Source organism: Spinacia oleracea, chromosome 1 (genome assembly GCF_020520425.1).
Source record: "Spinacia oleracea cultivar Varoflay chromosome 1, BTI_SOV_V1, whole genome shotgun sequence".
Taxonomy (NCBI): domain Eukaryota; kingdom Viridiplantae; phylum Streptophyta; class Magnoliopsida; order Caryophyllales; family Amaranthaceae; genus Spinacia; species Spinacia oleracea.
Window position 1 is genome coordinate 51,158,675 of NC_079487.1, and position 20,923 is coordinate 51,179,597.

Below are 20,923 nucleotides of genomic sequence, written 5' to 3' on the forward strand. Positions count from 1 at the left end.
GACGGAGCTTTATTTAGTGTGAGTGCAGCTGTGTTTAGTGCATGTCCCCAAAATTCTATTGGAAGTTCGGCCTGACCCGTCATTGATCTAACCATGTCTAGCAAGGTTCTGTTCCTCCGTTCTGACACACTGTTCCATTGAGGTGTTCCTGGAGGAGTCAATTCTAATAGAATTCCACATTCTTTCAGATGGTCATCAAATTCATAGCTCAGATATTCACCGCCTCTATCAGACCGCAGTGCCTTAATCTTCTTGCCTAACTGATTCCCTACTTCACTTTGAAATTCCTTGAATTTGCCAAAGGATTCAGACTTATGCTTCATTAGGTAGACATAACCATATCGACTGAAGTCATCAGTGAAAGTGATAAAGTAGCTGAAACCACCTCTAGCATTTGAACTCATTGGTCCACATACATCTGTATGAATTAAACCCAATTGTTTAGTTGCTCTTTCTCCAACTTTAGAGAAAGGTTGCTTTGTCATTTTGCCAAGTAAGCATGATTCACACTTACCATAATCCTCTAAGTCAAATGGTTCTAGAATTCCTTCCTTTTGAAGTCTTTCTATGCGCTTCATGTTAATATGGCCTAATCGACAATGCCACAGATAGGTGAGATCTGAATCATTGTTTTTGGCCTTTTTGGTATTTATGTTATAAACTTGTTTGTCGTGATCTAGTAAATAAACTCCATTGACTAATCTAGCAGATCCATAAAACATCTCTTTAAAATAAAACGAACAACTATTGTCTTTTGTTAAAAACGAAAATGCCTTAGCATCTAAGCAAGAAACAGAAATGATGTTTTTAGTAAGACTTAGAACATGGAAACATTCTTCCAGTTCCAAAACTAGCCCAGAGGGCAACGACAAATAATAAGTTCCTACAACTAATGCAGCAATCCTTGCTCCATTTCCCACTCGTAGGTCGACTTCACCCTGGCTTAACCTTCTACTTCTTCTTAGTCCCTGTGAATTGGAACATAACTGTGAGTCACAACCTGTATCTAATACCCAAGAAGTTGAATTTGCAAGTATACAGTCTATAACAAAAATACCTGAAGATGGAACGACCGTTCCGTTCTTCTGATCTTCCTTATAAAGACAGCTTGATGTGGACTTGCCCTGCTTTGTCTTCTTTCTGGGAACTGACTCAGCATTGCCCTTGGACTTTCCACCTTTCTTGAAGGGTCTCCCTTTAGCCTTGAGTAAATCCTTGGCTTCACAGTCGAGTATTATTTCAGCCTTTTTGACCAGACGAACAAACTCCTCAACTGTTTCTTCTCTTGGTTCACTCATGTATAGTTTCTTAAAGCGACCAAACCCACTGTGGAGTGAATTGAGCAAGATAGAGACTGCCATCCTTTCTCTTATTGATGTTCCTAGTAGACTTAAGCGTTCAAATAATGAAAGCATAAAGTTCACATGAAACCTTAGTGGAACACCAACCCATTGTTTAGTGCGAAGGACCTAAACATGTGTTTCTTGGACTTCCATCCTAAAACATCTGTTATGAGAATCAACCTTCAGGCCTGACATTGACATTTAGGTCTCTTTCCTCCGTGTTTCCACGACAGATATCCCTCAGACTCTTGATGAGCATAAAAGGTTCGTAAGCTGCAAACCTCCTAGCCCAATCATCAGGGATGTTGTTCAGCATGAGACTCATAACCTTCTTGAGATCCGCATCCCAGGCGGCATGTCTTTCAGGGGTCATGTCTCTGGCATAGTAGCTTGGCATGGGATTGAACAGTACATACTCAAATCCATTGAGTCTCACTACTTCAACCAGCTTAGCTTCCCATCCAAGAAAATTTGTTAGGTTCACCTTGATTATAAGCACAGAACCCATGATGATGTTTTGATTGTTGTTTGCCATAGTTAAAACCACAATTGAAAAGAATAAACAAGTAAATAACCATTCACAGTTTCTCTTAATAAACTTAAATTCTAGCATTCATGCATAATTCAATATTTATTAAGCATTTTATTCAAGTTATGTGTTCCGGCATGTGTGAATAAAATGATTCCAAGATCCTTAAATCATTGAAGAATTAAGCACATTATGTATTTAGACTCAATTCTAAAATATTTCAGGTAAGCAAATCCTTTGCTAATAGTCTAGAAACTACTCTTGGTCGATAGGTACGTCTAAGAACTTATTAGGTAAACCTATCTCATTTTCCACGACATAAAAGGACTCCTTACTTATATCGTTGAGTTTCACCAAAACTAACATGTACTCACAATTATTTGTGTACCTTACCCCTTTAGGATCAATAAGTAACACCTCACTATGGCGGAAAACTATTACTAAGATTGATGTAAATGTATCCAAGTAAGTGTTATTTTGGCATGGCACCTTTTAACTCAATTTTTTTAAGTTTGGAACTTAAGGCTCTCACTATGTTGGTTAGATTTTAAGTGAACTAAAATCCTTAATCATGCAACATAATCAAGCCAAAATCTCATGCATAATTAAGACATATTTAAAGCAATAAATAACTTAAAGCATGCATAATATATAAATGTGATCTAGTATGGCCTGACTTCATCTTGAAGCTTCAACTTCAACCTCCGTCTTGAAAATGGATTGGAAACTCCGTCTTGAATTTCACCATGGGAGGCGCCATTTTCTTCAAATAGGATAAGCTATAATTTAACCTAATTACAACTATTTGATGGTACGAAGACCATATTTAAAAGCAATAAAATTTGGTACTTTAGACCAATATTACATTCAAATTAATGGTACGCAGACCATATTTTCTATCCGATTTGGGCCATACTAGTAACATTCCATAACCTGCAAAACAGTACATTTACAATATACCATTCACCCATTCCTTTATCAATGAATGGCCCACATAGAAAGTTAGTAGAACATATCATGCATTACATAAACATTTGCAACAACTAATTAAGGTTTCCAATAATCTACAAATTATTTAATCCTTATTAGTTCTAATCGAGTTGTTTTAACCTTAAAGGAATGTAGACCTAATCAAGAGTTTAATGATTAAAAGCTCCCACTAAAACCAAGAAATTTACATGCTTTACGAATTTTAAACATAAAATTGTATTTCCTAGTCCAACCGGAAATTTACAAATTTAATTAAAATTTAAAGCTCATATAAAATATTATTTAAATCCCTTTATTTTATTTTCAGTTGATTAAAATTAATTAATTTAAATTTTATCAAGGTTTTAATTTTAGTAAAATAATTAGTATAAATAAATTTATAATAATTAAATTAATCAAAATTAAATTCCGAGAAAAAATTAAATTACGAATTTAAATTTAATTAAATCGTTTTCAACCGAAAAATAAATAAAACGGCCCTTACGTAAAGGCAAGGCCTTAGGCCGAAGCCTAAGCCTCGCCCAAGCACAACACAGCCGCAACGCCATGGGCCGCGTGCACGAAGCAGCGCCCAGGCCCACGCTGTGTGGCCGAGTGCTGCCCATTGCTGCGCACAGCCTTGCGCTGTGCGTGCTGCTCGTTTGCTCGGGGGCTTGCTCGCTGATGGCTGCCAGCGCTGGGCCTTGGCATGCGCAGCGCATGCGAGCTCCCTTGCTCGTATGTTGCTGCCTTGCCTCGTGCTTGGCGCTACGTTGAATCGATGCCCTTTGTTGCTTGACCACCCACACGGCACAGCCTATGGCTGTTGCGCATGCCTCGTTGCTCGTTGCCTTGTACCGCATGGGCGACGAGCTCCCTTGCTCGTCGTCGCATGCCCGCACAATGCAACACCCCTTAAGGGTAACACTTAGCTTCCATTGCTTCGTGCGTGCAACATTGGTGATCGGTTTTATAAAAATTAATAATTTTTATACTTTAATTTAATTGACGAATTAATAAATCATATTAATTTCATTAAATTCGGGCAAAAATCGAAAATTTATTATTCAAATTAATTCCCGATTATATTTATTTTCATGGATTCAAATCTAGGTCATAAAATTAAAAATTTTAAATTTCAACAAATTTTATGGTGGTTTTTAATCATAGGATCCTAACTAAATTGGTAATTAATTATGAAAATCAAAACAAATTCTAAATTATTCGAATTTCAACAAATTAATTACAATTACAAATTAGGTTGTATAATTAACAAGATTAGGCTTTAAAATTGTTAAACATATACAGTAGGTCAATCATAGATTCAAGGTTTACATACAAGATTCGCAAATATTTAATTTAACATCATAAAAATTACAAATTTTGCTTTCGAAAAACTAAAACCTCCGAAAAGTCATAGTTAGGCTTCGAATTTGGGAATTATGGGTTCGGCATCAAATCTTGGATTTTTGTCAAAATTTTAAAACGTCGTTTACATGCGAAATTCACTATAAAATTATAAGATTCCAACCATTATTGACAAAACTGCCGAAAAATCCTGCGAACATATAATCAAATAATCGCAAGAATTTGCAATTAATTAAATACACAAAATTAATCACCCCTTTAATTCATTGCAAATTTATAAAATTTATCCATGTTAACTATAATTGATTATGGAATTAATTAGAGGCTCGTGATACTACTGTTAGGTTATAACAAATATAAAACATATATTTCATGCGGAAAAATCATAATGCCAGGAATCCAAATTAATTTCCACATAGTCAATTAGCATAATTTAGGCTACATACATGTGATGGGTGCCTTCCCTAGCTGCTCCCTAACCGAACAAAAACAAGTTTAGGACTCCAAATGTCGCCCCTCCGTAGATAGTCCACAGCACATTCGGATCCGCCTTAGATTCAACAAACTAAGATATTCTCTAAGGTATTATGTTTATTCGGAAAGGATAATTATTAATTTAGACAAATTATTAAATTCCCACTTGAACTTATAACTATATGAATACTTGTTGAATTGTTGTATATAAATTGTGATTATGAACCACGTATTTATAGGGTGGAAATAACGGACTTAGATTTCTACTAGGATTCAAATAACTATATCAAATAGGATTATAGTTAAATTAATCCATTAGAATTTAATGTTAAATCAAACACCTAAGTGTTTCAGATTTAGCAAACATTCAAATCGCGTAGAATTAGGAAAACGATTAGTCAAGCAATCCTAAACGACCAAGGAGTTGGTCGTACGTAGCATAGCAGCCACGCATCCCACAAGGGGCGTTGGTGCGCGGCTCGGCCCAAGGCAGGCGTTGGCAGCACGCGGCCCATCGTGGGCGCTGCTGCTGGGCCTTTCCTTGCTCGCTTGCTGCGCGCTGGGCTTTGCCTTGCTCGGTGCTCGCGGGCTTCGCTTGCCTTGCAGCTCGCTGCGCGCGGGCTTCTCTTGGCGCGGGTCTGGCTTCGTGTTGGGCCTTGCGTCTAGCGAGCTCGTCGATCGTTTCGTACGTCGCATTTCCGATTCGTTTTCCGATTCCGGAATTCATTTCCGATTCAAACATTATTTAATATTTCCGATTCTGGAATTATTTCCGATTCGAACAAATATTTAATATTTCCGATTCCGACAATATTTCCGATTCCGGTAATATTTCCGTTTCCGGCAATATTTCCGATTCCGGCAATATTTCTATTTCCAATAATATTTTCCGATACGTACCATGTTTCCGTTTCCGGCAACTTCTACGACTTGGATAATATTTTTATTTCCGTTTCTGGCAATATCATCATTTCCGAAGTATTCATATTTTGCCTTTTGACGATTTCAGCTCCCACTGGAACCGAGATTCGTCGATTCCGAATATTCATAAATAGAGTATTTAATTCACTTAAATACTTGATCCGTTCACTTACTATTTGTGTGACCCTACGGGTTCAGTCAAGAGTAAGCTGTGGATTAATATTATTAATTTCACTCGAACTGAAGCGGCCTCTAGCTAGGCATTTAGCTCATTTGATCTCACTAAATTATTAACTTGCATAGTTAATTCATACTGAACCGCATTTATTAGACTTAGCATTGAATGCATACTTGGACCAAGGGCATTATTTCCTTCAGTTCTACCCCATGGCAAGCTATTATGCAAGACAAATGACTCGTGAAAGATACGCCGCCTGGGAAGCAGATCTCAAAAAGGTCATGAGTCTCATGCTGTGAAACATCCCTGACGATTGGCATAGAAGGTTTGTAGCTTACGAACCATATATGCTTCTCGGGCATCTAAGGGATATCTGTCGTGGAAGCACGGAAGAAAGAGACCTAAATGTCCATGAATTGATTCAATCAATGAAAGGGCTAAAGGTTGATCTTCATAACAGATGTTTCAGGCGAGAAGTCCAAGAAACACATGCTCAAGTCCTTCGCTCTAAACAAAGAGTTGGTAAACCACTTAGGGATCCTGTGAACTACATGTTTTCATTGTTTGATCACTTGAGTCTGCTAGGTTCACCAATAAGCGAAAGGATGGTCGTCTCCATCTTACTCAATTCACTTCATGATGGATTTAGACACTTCAAGCAGTTCTATACGAGTGAACCAAAAGAAGAAACAATCGGTGAGTTTATTCGGCTAGTCAAAAATGCTGAAATAGTACTCGACTGTGAAGCCAAATATTTACTCAAGGCTAAAGGGAGACCTTTCAAGAAAAGTGGAAAGTCCAAGGGCAATGCTGAGTCAGTTTCCAGAAAGAAGACAAAGCAGGGCAAGTCCACATCAAGCTGTCTTTATTGTGATGAAATTGGCCATTACAAGAGAGAATTCCCAAAATATAAGGAAGATCAGAAGAACGAAACGGTCGTTCCATCTTCAGGTATTTTCGTTATAGACTGTATACTTGCAAATTCAACTTCTTGGGTATTAGATACAGGTTGTCGCTAACACTTATGTTCCAATCCACAGGGACTAAGAAGAAGTAGAAGGTTAAGCAAGGGCGAAGGCGACCTACTAGTGGGAAATGGGCAAGGATTGCTACATTAGCTGTAGAAACTTATTATTTGTCGTTGCCCTGTGGGCTAGTTTTGGAACTGGAAGAATGTTTTCATGTTCCAAGTCTTACTAAAAACATCATTTTTGTTTCTTGCTTAGATGCTAAGGGATTTAACTTTGAAATAAAAGACAACAGTTGCTCGTTTTATTTTAAAGAGATGTTTTATGGATATGCTAAATTAGTCAATGGACTTTATGTGCTAGATCACGACAAACAAGTTTATCACCCAAATACCAAAAAGGCCAAAATAAATGATTCAGATCTCACATATCTGTGGCATTGTCGATTAGGCCATATTAACATGAAGCGCATAGAAAGACTTCAAAAGGAAGGAATTCTAGAACCATTTGACTTAGAGGATTATGGTAAGTGCGAATCATGCTTACTTGGCAAAATAACAAAGCAACCTTTCTCTAAAGTTGGAGAAAGAGCAAATGATCTATTGGGATTAATCCATACAGATGTATGTGGACCAATGATTTCAAATGCTAGAGGTGGTTTCAGCTACTTTATCACTTTCACTGATGACTTCGGTAGATATGGTTATGTCTACTAATGAAGTATAAGTCTGAGTCCTTTGACAAATTCAAGGAATTTCAGAGTGAAGTAGAGAATCAACTAGGCAAGAAGATTAAAGCACTGCGGTCTGATAGAGGCGGTGAATATATGAGCTATGAATTTGATGACCATCTGAAAGATTGTGGAATCTTGTCAGAATTGACTCCTCCTGGAACACCACAATGGAACGGTGTGTCAGAACGGAGGAACATGACCTTGCTAGACATGGTTCGATCAATGATGGGTCAGGACGAACTTCCAATAAAATTTTGGGGACATGCACTAAACACGGCTGCAGTCACACTAAATAGAGCTCCGTCTAAAGCTGTCGAAAAGACTCCATACGAGTTATGGTTTAGAAGCCTCCAAAAGTGTCTTTTCTTAAGATTTGGGGTTGTGAAGTATGCGTCAAACGATTAATTTCAGACAAACTTCAACCAAAATCTGACAAATGTATCCTTGTAGGTTACCTAAAGGAAACAAAGGGGTATTACTTCTACAATACATCTGAGAACAAGGTGTTTGTTGTTCGGGATGGTATCTTTTTGGAAAGAAACCACATTTCCAAAATGACAAGTGGGAGAAAATTAGACCTCGAAGAAATTCGAGTTGAACAACAAACTCTAGAGAATGATCAAGATGACATTTAGGTTGAAACTCTTAGATCTTTAGAAGTACCTGGTGAGAATCAAGAACCAACTAGAAATTTAACCGTGCGTAGATTGCAGAGATATAGGTCTCAACCAGAAAGATACATAGGTATTTTACGAATGAGAGCCATGAAATTCTATTGCTGGAAAGTGATGAACATGCGACTTACAAATAAGCTATGACGAGCCCTAGCTCCAAGCAGTGGCAAGAAGCCATGCAACCTGAATTAGACTCCATGTCTGAAAACCAAGTTTAGGATTTGGTCGATTTTCCAGATGGCTACCAAACCATAGGAAGCAAATGGGTTTTCTAACTGAAAAAGGACAAGGATGGGAAACTAGAAGTTTTCAAAGCTAGATTGGTTACAAAAGGATACAGGCAAGTCCACGTTGTGGATTATGATGAAACCTTTTCACCAGTTGTAATGCTAAAGTCTATTTGGATAATGTCAGCAATCGCTGCATATTACGATTACGAAATATGGCAGATGGATGTCAAAACCGCTTTCTTAAACGGCGTTTTAACATAAACTGTGTTTATGACACAACCTGAGGGTTTTGAGGATCCAAAGAATGCTAAAAAGGTATGTAAGCTTAATAAATCCATTTATGGATTGAAGCAAGCATCAAGGAGCTGGAATATACGTTTTGATGATGCAGTCAGTGACTTTGGCTTCGTCAAGAACGCAGACGAATCTTGTGTATACAAGAAATTCATTGGGAGCAAAAATAATTTCCTAGTATTGTATGTCGACGACATTTTACTTATCGGAAATGACATTCCTATGTTGAACTCTTTCAAGATTTGGTTTGGGAAATGTTTTCGATGAAGGATCTAGGAGAAGCACAGTACATGTTTGGCATCAAGATCTACTGAGATAGATCTAAAAAGATGATTGGACTTAGTCAAAGCACTTATATCAATAAGGTGCTTGATAGGTTCAATATGGCGGACTTCAAGCGAGGCTATCTACCCGTGTCTCATTGAATGACTCTAAGGAAGACTTAGTGTCCAAAAACACTGGATGAGCGAAGACGAATGAATGGGATTCCATAAGCATCATTGATTGGTTCAATAATGTATGCTATGATATGTACACGCCCGGATGTTGCGTACACACTCAGTGCTACGAGAAGATACCAGTCAGACCTAGGAGAGGCACATTCGACTGCTGCCAAGAATATTTTGAAGTACCTGAAAAGGCACAAAGATGATTTCCTGGTCTATGGTGGAGATGGTGAGTTAATTTTTAAAGGCTATACGGACGCAAGTTTCCGAACCGAAAAAGATGATTTCATATCACAGTTTGGGTTTGTCTTCTTCCTCAACGGAGGTGCAATAAGCTGGAAAAGTGCTAAACAAAGAACCATTGCGAATTCTATAACTGAAGCGGAGTACATTGCTGCACATGAAGCAGCAAAGGAAGATAATTGTCTAAGGAAGTTCATAGGTGAACTAGGTTTAATCCCCTCCATTAAAGGTCCGATAGCTCTATACTGTGACAATAACGGAGCTATTACACAGGAAAAGGAGCCTAGACACCACTAGAGAGTCAAACATGTACTTCATAGATTTCACCTTCTACGAGAATTCGTGGAGAGAAAAGAAGTCGAGATAAGAAAGATTGGAACTGAGGACAACATCTAAAATCTATTAACTAAACCTCTGCCGCAAGCGAAGCACAACTCGCACACTACAACTATGGGAATCAAGTATATTGGAGAATGGCTTTGATGTCCTTAATGAATGTTTTAAAGTTTTAGAGTTTAATACTTTGTAAAAAAATTTGGTTAACCATTCATAGAAATGAATAAAACTCATTCTTTCCATTTAATTTTTTAGTTTATTAAATGATGAGTCCTTTCAATTTGACAACATATTCAAGATAGATTTTCAGGACCAGTCCTATGAATGTCAAAAGTTGAAAATGGTCCCTGGTCGGAAGTTTTCTATAAAGGTAGACGCATAGAAAACGCTAGACGACTAGAATGCAAGATGACTAGTAGTTCTGTTTCTTGAACTATGTGGACATGGCAACGTCACAATCATTTGCATAGATACTTACTTGATAAGATTAGTATCGGACATACCTATGAATCTTTATTGTAAGAGATGAAAATCGGGATGAGATGCCGAAAGTTGTACAAGGCCACTCGGAGAGCTAGAAACTGTAAAATGCATGGCCGTGCTCAGATGAATCATAGGCTATGATTATCTGCTTATTTGATAAGTTGAACTTTGACACCGAGAAATACCTCTGGACATAATAAGGATGACTATTCTTACCTTATGTTCATGAGCAGGCATCGAGCGACAAAGGAATTAGGAAATGCACACTTGTCCCTAAGGGCAAGTGGGATACTGAAGGAAATAATGCCCTTGGTCCAAGTCTGCATTTTCGCATCTAATGCTAAGTCTAATAAATGCAGTTCAGTATTAATTAACAAGTTAATAATTCAGTGCGTGAGATCAAGTGAACTGAACGCCTAGCTAGAGGCCGCTTCATTTCAAGTGGAATTAATAATATTAATCCACAACTTACTCTTGACTGAACCCATAGGGTCACACAAATACGTAAACGGATCAAGTATTTAAGTGAATATATTATTCATTAAGCACTCTATTTATGATCATTCAGAAATGTCGGATCTTGGTTCCGGTGGGGGCTGAAATCGTCAAAAGGAAAAGTAAAGAATATTCCGGAAATGAAGATGTTGCCTGAAACGGAAATATGGTTCATGACAGAAATATCAATATTATCCAATTCGTAGATGTTGCCGGAAACGGAAACATCGTTCGTATCAGAAAATATTAACAAAAATAGAAATATTGCCGGAAACGGAAATATTACCGGGATCGGAAATATTGTCGGAATAGGAAATTATTACCGGGATCAGAAATATTAACGGAAACGTAAATGTAGTTCAAACGGAAATAAATTCTGGAATTGAAAAACGATTTGGAAGCTCGACGAGCGACAAGCCGGCAAGCGAGCCGGCTCATCACTCGAGAAGCAAAGGCCGCACACACATCGCAAGGCACAAGGCCCATCGTCGACGCCGAGCATAAGGCCCAGCGCCAACGCTAGGGCTAGCGCCCATCAATGGTGCTGGCGTGTTATGCGATGGGCCACGACCAAGCAGCAGCAAGCAATGGGCCACAGCCAGCAGCGAGCCTCGCTTGGGCCAAGCCAAGGAGCGCGCCAGCATGGGCCTGGAAGGCTGCGTTGGTGGCGAGTCCTTGTGCACCAAGGCTTGTGCGATTTCTTCGGCGCCAAGTAACTTCGGCCTTAAGAAATCATTTTTCCTACTTCTGCTAAAATTAGATATTTTGGATAGATTTGAACACTTAGTGTTTAATTAATCCTTGAATTCTTATGCTACTAATTAACTAGAGTCCTAATAGGATTAGTTAATTGAATACTAGTAAAATACTAATTCCTTATTTCCTACTCTATAAATAGGTGATTAGTGTTCACAATTTATAGACAACCCATACAATATACTTTACATAGACTGTATTCAAGGGAGAACATAATTAATAGCCTAACCCGAATACATAAAACCTTAGTAAATATCCTAGTTGGTGAAGCTAAGGCGGATCCGTACGTGATGCAATTTTCAGATGCACAACCTTTCTTTTATCCAGAATAGGATACGTATTGTAGTTGATTCTCATTTATTCCTTCATATGTTGTGGAAATCAATTAAGGAAAGTATCTTATCATGCCTTAACTAGTTAATGGATCTTCCATACAGTTTTAGCATATCTATTGAAGAAAACTGACAAAACCATGTTTTCGTGATACAAGAGTACCATAGATGCTTGATGTAAAGAGGCTTAAGTATTTGATCACAATATCAATTAGTTTAGTTGTGATCTTGAATGGAAATCTTCGGAACATGCATTCGTGGAGTAGAGCTTGGGTTCGGGGGTAAAGTTACTAATACGTGGAGTGCACAGGGTCAACCCTTAGTGGTCTTTACTAGTCTGAAACGTGTGTCACATATTAACTTAGTGACATGCATTAGAATACATTAGTAATATGAATTGATTTTAATGCACATAAAGATTAGACTAAAGAATAGATCATATAGGGGTTTAAGATAGATTTAAGGTACCTAGAAAGATCTGATTGGTACAGAGATTATCTTATTAGGCGTGATAATTAATCAGATTAGGTGAGCGCTGAGTTTATAAAGGGTGATGAAAGTAGTAAAACATTATGCACGTTACAATTAATAGGAAATTGTATTGTGGTTCTCAGGAACTTACCACTTGTCCTTGCTAGATCTCCTTTTAGGTTGGAGCTCCCTGGTAGCTGACTGATAGATCTTGATTCTTGTCTTGATTCCTCTAGAGTACTTAACCTTACTATTACCCTAAAGTCCTAGTTAGATCCCAAGTATAGGCTAGAGATTAGACTAAATGGTAGGCTTAGAAATAGATAAGAAGTACAATATTCGAGAGCGGGTGTTCGCAGAGGTTCTATAATACGAAGAGAATAAGGGAGAATTTTAAATTAGGTCAATACTTAAGCTTATGAATGGTTGATTGTCAATTTTTGAGGTTTCGGGGGCTCGTATTATAGTGAAAAAATGGCTGAAAAAAGATAGATGTAGGAAGAGTCGTAAGTTGGCTGAAACCTGACTGGCATGCGCTAGAAATATGTAACGCCTGACTGGTATGCGCAAGAATTATCTCGCGTTATCCAAGTGGCGCCAAATCTCAACGAAATGCGTCAGATCTGTCATACTTGTGTTTTAGTATAACACGTTTACCAACGAAAATTTTCGCAGGAAATAACCATCGCCTGCGTGGAAGGCGCTAGAAGTGACTTGCGTCTGCCTACCAACACTAGAAATTTGTTGCGCTAGTAGATTTGCGTTGTGCGCGCAGCTTTTGGATCCTTCAGTATAATTCCAAATTTCTACCCTTTTACGATTTGTTCTCTTGAAAAATACTAGTTGGAATGTAATTTTATCCTTTGACAACTTAAAACTATCTTGTTCGGGGTTTATATTTAGCAGCTACTTAGCATAGCAGTTATTATTTTCGGCAGTTACTAAAAATAGTCGTTTAGCTCCGGAGCGATCTTTTTCAATCAATTGCACGGATGCTTGTTTGCTTAATCAGGAGACAGGTGTAGAGTTTAGCCTTCACTTAAATTGAAAAGGCTAAACTCTAATATCTCCTCATGACTCACTCTTGGATGTCAAGACTTGAATAATTAAACCATAGCCCACTCCTGGATGCTAAGTGTTTAATGTTCTAAAACCCTAAAATCATTGTTGAAAATAGAATTAAAGCAAGGAACCAATTAAATTAAGAAAAACTCTTCTTTTATTAAACTATATTTTGAAAATTATTAGAGAGGGTTGCTATACTTATAGAGTATAGAGGTCGGCCAGAAGAAGAGTTTTAGCATGCTTAGAAAAAAAAAATTAATTCTACTTTATGTCCTAACTGAGAAAAACTTTCCCAAGTGGGCTTATAAACACAAGGGAAAAAACCTAAAGGGTCCAACCATGGCCTATGAATGAACCAAGATGCCACGTGAGGTCACATGGGGCTAACCTGACTTGACCAAGTCAGGCTAGCTGGTGCGTGAGGCCAAAGGGGCCGGAGCATTTTTCTAAAAACTGCTCCAATTCCGCTTCGAAGCTGGACTCCTCCTTCTAAGTGATTTTCGTGACCAGATCCAACCTTCTAGAGCCTAGATTGAATTGGATCAAGAATTAAGATGATTGGTTCTTTAAAAGAATTTCCAGTCGTATTCGCATTACATGAAAATTTCCAAAGCCTCTTCTCTTAATTAAATTATCATATTTTTTAAGAGTCATTTAATACTACTGCTTATATTAAAAGTTACTAATTTATGTTGTTATGGATAGGGGTTTTTTTGGGATAAGGGTTTTGTTATTTTTCATAATCTTCTTCCCCCCTCTATAATATCATTATTGTATGATATCAACCACATAACATCCATGAGCAGCAGTCCACAATTACCATAGCTTTAGTCACAATCAAATATACCCGAACATGGAAACCACCTTCCTCACTCTCTCTCCTAAAACAGCTTGAATGTGTAGAAATAACTTGAACATGGCACCGAATTGTCGTCAAAAACTCCGTGTGCACCAGAATGATGGAGAAATTAGTCGAAGTAATTAGATCTTGTTATAACCAAACGCGTGCCATGAACGATTGGGAACAAAACCTACCAATACAATATAGAACAAATAGCAAAAAACAATAATAAAACACATAAGTGTTTTTGAGAAAATTTAGATTTGCTCCCCTAAAATATAAACCCCCTTTTTTAGGCTAAACTAGAAACTCTCGTCTACTAGAATTATACTTGTTCCACAAGTCTAAATAATTCCAGATCGAGACCGTTATATACCAAAACATATCTAATTTCGTAATTACAATTCTAATTAAACTAGGAAACATATCTTGTGTTTAATTCCTAACAACCCTTTCCTTAAACTCAACTTAGTCTTCTTACAAACCAACAAACAACTTTCGGAACTTGCCTTCACTTGAGCCAAAAAATGTCCCTCAATACCTCCTTCAAGTATGAAGAGATTTTGTTTGTTTCGTCGTCCCTTCAAGATCACACTTTTAGCCTTGGTGACCTCCAAACGACCTCCCTCAATGTGAGTAGCATAACCCAAGCCATCCAAACGACCCAAAGATATGAGATTACGATCAAGTCTCGAAATATACCTTACCTCTCGTAATTTTCGAGTCTTCCACCATTAATCTCAACCTCACCTATAACCTCAACCTTAGCCTCTTCCTCATTAGTTAAGGTAACACACAACCTTTCACTTTGTTTATAAGAAGTAAACCACTCTTTCCTACAACAAATATGTTGTGAGCTCCTATATCCCGAATCCAACCCTATTTTGAATCTTGACTCTCCTCCACCATTAGAGCCATATCCTCATCAATCTCTATTATATAAGCCAAGAGGGGAGGGACATTTCGATAACACCACTTTTGGTGTCCCCAAGCAAAAATAAAAATATACCCCAAACAACTTCACAATTTTAATTCAATAAAAACTAATTATTTAATAATTTAAAAAGTAAAAAAAAAAAAACGCTTACTAATCTTAAATTATTCAATGTAACGTCAAATAGTCAGCAACAATTTAATTATTTAAAGATAATGGGCCATGTAATTTCTCATTTCCCCTTTTTACTTCGAGAGTTTCTGAATCTATAATTATTATAGATTGCAAAACCTATAATGGCAATTAAATAATGGTTTATATTCATATGGTACAATTGTGGGGCTACTAAACTGAGAAAATAAAAGCAAAATGGTATATTACTTGGCGCCAACTGAAATCCTAGAGAGAGAGTGAAATTTTTACCAATTGCGCCAAAGTTCTGTGAAATTTTGTTGGCGGCAAAACCAAAGGTTCCCACTTCCTCTTTCATTTGTTAGTTCTTCATTTTAGCAGTTCTTCTTGTTCCTTCCTCCAAAAATTTGTTTCTCTTAATATCCGCGATCCTAAAAAAATTATTACAAATTAATCTTCTCTACTCCAAATTAAAACAATTACAAATGAATTTGCTCCAAATAAAAACCATTTATTAATTCTTCGAAATTATTTTGTCCAAAATCTTGAAATAGTTCTTCATTTGCAAATGGGCACTGAAATAGTTCTTCATTCGCAAATGGGCACTTAAAGGGCATCCAGATCCGGTTCAGTTTCCGTTATTCCTATTAATTTAAATCCAGAGCTGGGTTGGGTTTGGACACTTAAAGGGCATCAGATCCGGTTCAGTTTACAAGCTATGGAGGGAAGCAGGACAGTGGAGGGAAGAAGGAGAAGATTACAACTAGACGAGGTAAATTTGTAATAATTTGAAAGATTTTCATCTTCCTAGAATTGTAAGTTTACAAGCATGAATGAATCATTTAATTTAATAATTAGGGTTATGGTTAATAAATTTATTGATATGATTTGCTTTGGAACATAATCAGATTAGGAACACAATGAAATTAGGAACTGAAATGAAATAGTTTTAAAGCATAATGATGTATTGATATTCTATACGATTGAATTATGATGAATGAATGATTTTATTAATGAGTGATTATACGATTAATGATTTATTATTACTGATTAAACGATGTTTGATACATTATACATTATTATTATTGAGTTAGGATGTTATTGTTACTGTACCAAACTATATACATTTATGGAATATATATATATATAGTTTAGTACTTCTGTTGTTTATTTTGTTTAGTCAGTAAGTAAGTTGTGTTGGTAATGAAGGTTGTTGATAATCAACTGGATGAAGATTCTTTAGATGAGCATTGGGATTTACTTGGTGATGAGGATGATGAGGTTGAGGGTGATGAGGGTGATGAGGGTGAGGGTGATGAGAGTGATGAGGGTGATGAGGGTCATGAGGTTGATGAGGATGTTGATGAGGATGTTGATGAAGATGTTGATGATGGGGTTGAAGATGGTAATGATTACGAAGTAATTGATGATTATGATGAGGAACTGGATGCAGGTGATGAATTGGATGAAGAAGTATTTGTGGCAAATGATGATGACCTTAATGAGGATACGGAGTTGGATGAGGTTGTTGGAGATTTAGGTAATGGGGAAGGTGGAGAAGGAAGAAGTTCTGCAGTTTATAGTACCCCTATTAAGAAGACAAAAGGTACAAATGGTCCGGTCATGGCGACCCCTGTTGTTGGTATGAGTTTTAGTAGTTGGGAAGCTATGAATAACTATTATCGTTTGTATGGGGAGCAACAAGGATTTGGTGTAGTTTGTGTTGGTGGAAGTATATCTAGCAAAGAAAGGAAAGAAAGTGGCAAAGAAAGTGGGAAATCAAAATCCCTTAAGAGCTATGTATGGAGGTGTGAATGTTATGGGAGAACCACTTACCGGCGCGTGATTAATGGGAAAAAAGTGACTTGTTTTGAAGAACCAATGGTTAAGAAGAAGTCGAAGAAGTGTAATTGCCCTGTGATGTTGTATGGTTCTCGTACCAGTGAGAATAACTGGGTTGTGAAGACTGTTGTAAAGGAACACATGAACCATAACCCTACGCCAAGCAAGTCTAATCAGATTTCGATGTATAGGGTGAAAAAGATTACAGATGTCTTATTGAAAAATATGGAAAATGATCATGATTCAGGGACGCCCGTTGCACAGATTTTCAACAACTTAGCAGGAAGAAGGAATGGGGTTGAGAATATAGGATTTTCGAAGAAAGATATTCATAATGTTTTGAATAAGAGGATGAGACTGAGGCTTAGGGATGGTGATGCTGCAGCAATGATTAACTACTTAGACAGAATGACCAAGGATAACCAAAACTTTTTCCATCTGCACCGGTTAGATAAAGGAGGAAAGTTGCAGGACGTAATGTGGGTGGATGCTCGTAGCAGAGCGGCGTATCAGTATTTTGGTGATGTTGTATGTTTTGACTCGACCTACTTGACAAACAAGTATGAGTTGCCGTTCTCGAATTTTGTGGGGGTAAATCATCATGGACAAACTATATTGTTAGGATGTGCGTTATTGTCCCATGAAAATGCAGAGACCTTTGTGTGGTTGTTTAGGGCTTGGTTGTCATGTATGGGAGGAAAAGCTCCAGCCGCAATAATGACTGACCAAGATGCAGCAATGAGGAAGGCAATTCGAATAGTGATGCCAATGCCACATACCCGACATCGGTGGTGCATGTGGCACATTATGCAAAAGTTCAGCCGGAAACTTGGTTCTCTTACAGATTATCCCCAAATTAAAGTGGCGTTACAGAATGTAATCTACAACAGTTTATCACCAGAAGAGTTCGAGGAAGGTTGGGCTGAAGCAATTAAAAAATATAAGCTGGAGGTATGTGTTGATGACACAAACAAGGACACGCGCAAGGACACAAAGCAAAGCTCTAAGTGGCTTCAAGGTATGTGTTGATATTATCAGTTTCAGTGATTCTCTGCTAATCCGTTTGGTATAATTACTTTATATATTTGGTACTTATTTAATCAATGAATCATACCATAGGCAGTAACAGTAGTTTAATTGAATAAGTAGTTTAATTGAATAGGCAGTAACAGTAGTTTAATTTCCTGGAGGACACAAAATTGTTCATAGAGTATGTTAAATTGAATATATTTCATAATTTGTAAATGGCAGTTCTGTACAAGCAGAGAGATATGTGGATACCGGCGTATGTCAAACATATATTTTGGGCAGGGATGCAGACGACTCAGCGGGTTGAAAGCATAAATAGTTTTTTCGACGGGTACCTAAAGAAGAACACGAGATTGTATCAGTTTGCTCCTAGATATTGCAAGGCCATGGAGAGTAGGGCGAATGATGAAAGAGCTGCGGATGTGAATTGTAGCCGTTTTACAAGGCCTTTGGTTGGGGAGTTTGCGTATGAGAGAAAATGTCAGAAAGTATATACGGATGCGAAGTTTGTTGAAGTTCAGGTCCAGTGCACGCGGGTATGTTATGTGACCCCTGTTAGTAAAAAAGACATTTGTGATGTTGAGGTAGAGCATACCGTCTCCGATAGAGTGTGGATATGGTCGAAGTTTTTAAAAAAGGAAATATCTTTGGGTGGCCCTAAGCGTACTTATGTGGTATTGTTCAACAAAGAAACCTTATTTGGGAAGTGTGACTGTAAATACTTTGAGTGCCACGACATTGTTTGTAGGCATATAATAAAAGTGTTAGACATGGAGAATGTGGTAACAGTTCCTGCAGCATACATTATAGATCGATGGAGGAAAGATATTCAACGTAAGCACACCCTTGTGAAGGTAGCTTATCATGATCCTGAGAAAACAGAGGAAATTAATCGGTATGACAAAATTATGAATGCAGTAGAACCTGCTGCTTTACTTGGGTCCCAGAATGAGCAAAAACTTGACATAATGCTTGAGATGGTTCGGGCTGCTATGTTACGGATGGATGTAAGTGACGTAGTGACAGCAGAAGTGGCCGATAATGAAGGCGGTGCAGCATCCGTCCTTAACAGAAGGGGCAGTGACGGACCACCAACGCCTGGGTCGGTTAATAAACCGCCTAATAGTTCTGGAGAAGAAAGCCCTTGTCAGTCACCACCCATTCTTGCCAAAGATCCTGTTCCACGAGGTGGGGTAAAGGCTCATAGGCCTCGTGAGAAACGTTTTATCCCTCCTGGTGAGAATACAAAGCCAGCTAAAAAGCAAGTACGGAAAAACAAGAAAGGCGTGGCTGAAGATGCTCCTCCTGAACAACCTGCTACTAATCTTCCTGTACCTTTTACAAAACCTATGGATCCGGTAGCTATGAATCCTGATTACACCGGGCACCAAGGAATAAAGTACGGTAACGCACAGAACAACTTCCATCCCGGCTGGCCAAATCAATTTGTAAGTTCCTGACTGCGCAACATATTGTTCTATGATTATTTGTTGTTTGTTGTTTGTAAGTGATATTGTGTTGTCCCCTCCCCAACAGCAGGTAATGGCTGGGTATAATACGGTGAATGTAGTGGATCCGCAACATCAAGTTGGAGGAAACAATGTCCGTGCTTGTGTAGGTCAGATGAGTGGGACTCTTATATATCTGCAACACAACTACAACAATGGAGCACCCATGCAAAACTATCAGGTGATTTTATTGATCATGTATTATGCAGTATTATGAACTACTTCACGTTTTTTGGTCAATGACTTAATGCTCTGATTCAGGCATCTGCTACTAGAGTAGGAGGTGGTGTTGCTACAAATTTGTTTCCACAGTCTCAAGTTCGCATGTCCGTCGGTGGGATTCGTATGTCCCAAGATGGGGATGGTTTGATAGGGTCTCAAGATCCACGTGTTATGCCCCTGTCACAAAACATGAGTGGAGTTCAAATGTCCCAGATATCTTCAAATGTAGGTGGTGTTCATATGTCACAAAACCTAAGCGGACAGGGAATTTTTCATATGTCACAAAACCAAAGTGGAACTCAAATGTCCCAAAACGCAGGCAACATTAGGTACTTCACCGGCAACGTAGGTGGGACCTTTGAAGGATCCGGAAATCAGTTTATACAGGGAGGCAATGGTAACCACAATTTTCAAGGTACTCCAGGTTTTCAAGGTGACGGTAGTGACAGAAACTATCAACGCACAGATAAATATCAATGCTTTGCTGGAAATAATAGCAACCAGGTTCAACGCAACGGAAATCATACATTTCATGGAAGTCGTACTCCTATATTCACACAAGACCTATTGAGTTGTCATGACTTGACGAAGAACTAATACAAATAAGACTCAAATTCAGAAGTCCTGTTATAAACGTTGTAGTTGAGTTGTCTAATATTTGTGATTATGTACCATTCTGTATGAATATGTAAGTTTAATTGTTGTTTGGTTTATGTGTGTAACTGTACCATTCTGTATGAATATTGTACCTGATTTTTTAACTCAACACGTTTTCGACTGATTGATTAAAGTAAAATTAGCAAGTACAATGCAAGTGGATGAGGGTAAAATAGTTAATGTACAAGGGAAAAGATGAGGGTAAAATAGTCAATGTACAACGAGATTTTTCTTGGCGCTCTAATATTGGATTAATGTTTGATTTTAAATTGAATTTTATTTATTTTATTTTAGATTATTGTTTGATTTTGGATGAATCTTATTTTAGATTTATTTTTTAATTATTAGAGTGTTTGATTTTAGACGGAGTTGTATATATTAGTAATTAATCAATTAATTAATTATAATATCTACATGGCACCTAATTGATTTTCTACGTGGAAATCGTTT